Source organism: Calidris pugnax, unplaced genomic scaffold (assembly GCF_001431845.1).
Source record: "Calidris pugnax isolate Ruff unplaced genomic scaffold, ASM143184v1 scaffold1, whole genome shotgun sequence".
Classification (NCBI taxonomy): domain Eukaryota; kingdom Metazoa; phylum Chordata; class Aves; order Charadriiformes; family Scolopacidae; genus Calidris; species Calidris pugnax.
Genome location: NW_015090800.1, coordinates 6,615,865 through 6,618,085, shown reverse-complemented (window position 1 = coordinate 6,618,085; position 2,221 = coordinate 6,615,865). Strand labels below are relative to the sequence as shown.

The window sequence follows — 2,221 nt, the reverse complement described above, 5'->3', positions numbered from 1 at the left end:
AGAGGAACCTTGATGAAAGCTTGTTAGCTATTTAAGTGCTTTTTATTTGTTTGCAAGCTGGATGAAAACTCAAACCCCTGTCGAGTTATAGGGCAGCCCTGAAATGTCATCAGCAAATGCTTCAAGGAAACCAGAGGCATTTCAGAAATGAAGGTTTTGACCATCTTTTTCATTTGTGCAGTGCCATTTGGATTTCTGTGGATAGAAGTTGTTTTCTTCTGAGAGGGCAGGAATGGCCGAACTGTTCACAGGCCAGAGCAGCACCCAAATCCTCCTGAGCTTACAGCATCAACTGTGCTTGTTAGCGGAAGGTAGAAACCCAGGTTCTCCACTGAGCTTGGGGGCTTGCATGAGAGTTGGAGCGTTAAGGACATAAAGCTGTGAAATAAGTACCCAAGCAGTTGCCCTGACCCTGGTTTTTAGGGAATGAAAGCCATTATGTTTGTGCCCAGCATGGTGGCAAGGGAGGGTGGCAACTGACCACCAATAAGGCCGAGTGCTGGGTCCTGCACTTGGGTCACAACAACCCCCTGCAGCGCTACAGGTTTGGGGAAGAATGGCTGGAGCTGCCTGGTGGAAAAGGACCTGGGGGTGTTGGTCGACTGATGGCTGAATGTGAGCCAGCAGTGTGCCCAGGTGGCCAAGAAGGCCAATGGTATCCTGGCCTGTATCAGGAACAGCGTGGCGAGTAGGACCTGAGAGGTGATCGTTCCCCTGTACTGGGCACTGATGAGGCCTCACCTCGAGTACTGTGTCCAGTTTTGGGCCCCTTATGACAAAAAAGACATTGAGGTGCTGGAGCGGGTCCAGAGAAGGGCAACGAAGCTGGTGAGGGGTCTGGAGAGTAAGTCTTATGAGGAGAGGCCGAGGGAGCTGGGGGTGTTCAGTCTGAAGAAGAGAAGGCTGAGGGGAGACCTTATCGCTTCTATAACTCCCTGAAAAGAGGGGTTGTAGAGAAGCGGGGGTCAGTCTTGTCTCCCAAGTCACAGGAGATAGGATGAGGGGAAATGGCCTTAAGTTGTGCCAGGGAGGTTTAGGTTGGATATGAGGAAAAATTTCTTCACGGAAAGGGTTATCCAGCATTGGAACAGGCTGCCCAGGGAAGTGGTTGAGGCACTATCCCTGGAGGTGTTCAAAAGACAGGTTGACATGGTCCTCAGGAATATGGTTTAGTGATTTTTTGGGGTTTTTTTTATTGCTTATTTCTTCTTATTATTTTTTTGGTAAGAGTCAGGTTGACGGTTGGACTAGCTGATCTTTAAGGTCCCTTCCAACCTAGACGATTCTATGATGGGCACCAGGACATCAGTTTTCTTCAACTGGGTGGGGGGCGGAGGGTCACGGCTGGATGTTGCGGGGCGCCGCGTTTCCCGGGCTCCCTGACGCCAACGGGAGGTGACGGCGAGAGGCCCGCCCCCGCCGGGGAGGCAGGTGCCCGGCTCCGGGGAGGCCACGCCCACCGAAGGGGCGGGGGGAGCGCGTGAAGTCACCTTGGCCGTCACTAACGAGGGCGAAGCTCCACCCCCTTCCCCCCCTCCTCCTATAACTCCCTGAAAAGAGGGGTTGTAGAGAAGCGGGGGTCAGTCTTGTCTCCCAAGTCACAGGAGATAGGATGAGGGGAAATGGCCTTAAGTTGTGCCAGGGAGGTTTAGGTTGGATATGAGGAAAAATTTCTTCACGGAAAGGGCTTCGCCGCGCACCGCACGTTTGGCGCTGCAGGAGCGGTGAGTGCTTTATTTATTTTCCCTGTTTATTTCCTTTCCACTTCGGGAGAAAAAGTACAGGCGAGGGGGGGTTAAACCGTGATTTTTTGGGGTTTTTTTTATTGCTTATTTCTTCTTATTATTTTTTTGGTAAGAGTCAGGTTGACGGTTGGACTAGCTGATCTTTAAGGTCCCTTCCAACCTAGACGATTCTATGATGGGCACCAGGACATCAGTTTTCTTCAACTGGGTGCTGCGAGGCACAACACTGCCTGCTACCTATGAGGATTCTCCTTGAAAAATACCATTTCCCCACGAGCGCGCGGCGTTTTTCTCCCTCTTTTACTCTTTTTCCTTCCTTCCTTCCACCAGTGGGCTTTTTAAAGGGGGGAGAAGCGCCTTCCCCCCACCCTTTGCTGCGGACCCGTCCCCCGCAACTCTCGGGAACTTCTCCCTCCTTTTCACTACCATTCAATCCCCCCCAAAAGCAAAGTATTGGGGGAAAAAAGCAGCGCTGC

The 2,221-nt window shown here is 51.9% G+C and overlaps 1 protein-coding gene across 1 annotated transcript in view; it reads left to right on the top strand.

Annotated features, from left to right (window-relative positions):
- The first annotated feature begins 1,690 nt into the window (after positions 1-1,690).
- The window catches only part of FAM60A (family with sequence similarity 60 member A), an 18,100-nt gene continuing 17,569 nt past the window's right edge, over positions 1,691-2,221 (top strand). The window contains exon 1 of the mRNA XM_014937280.1: positions 1,691-1,724. The gene's annotated coding sequence lies outside the window, so the exon portion shown is untranslated. The remainder of the gene's footprint in view (positions 1,725-2,221) is intronic.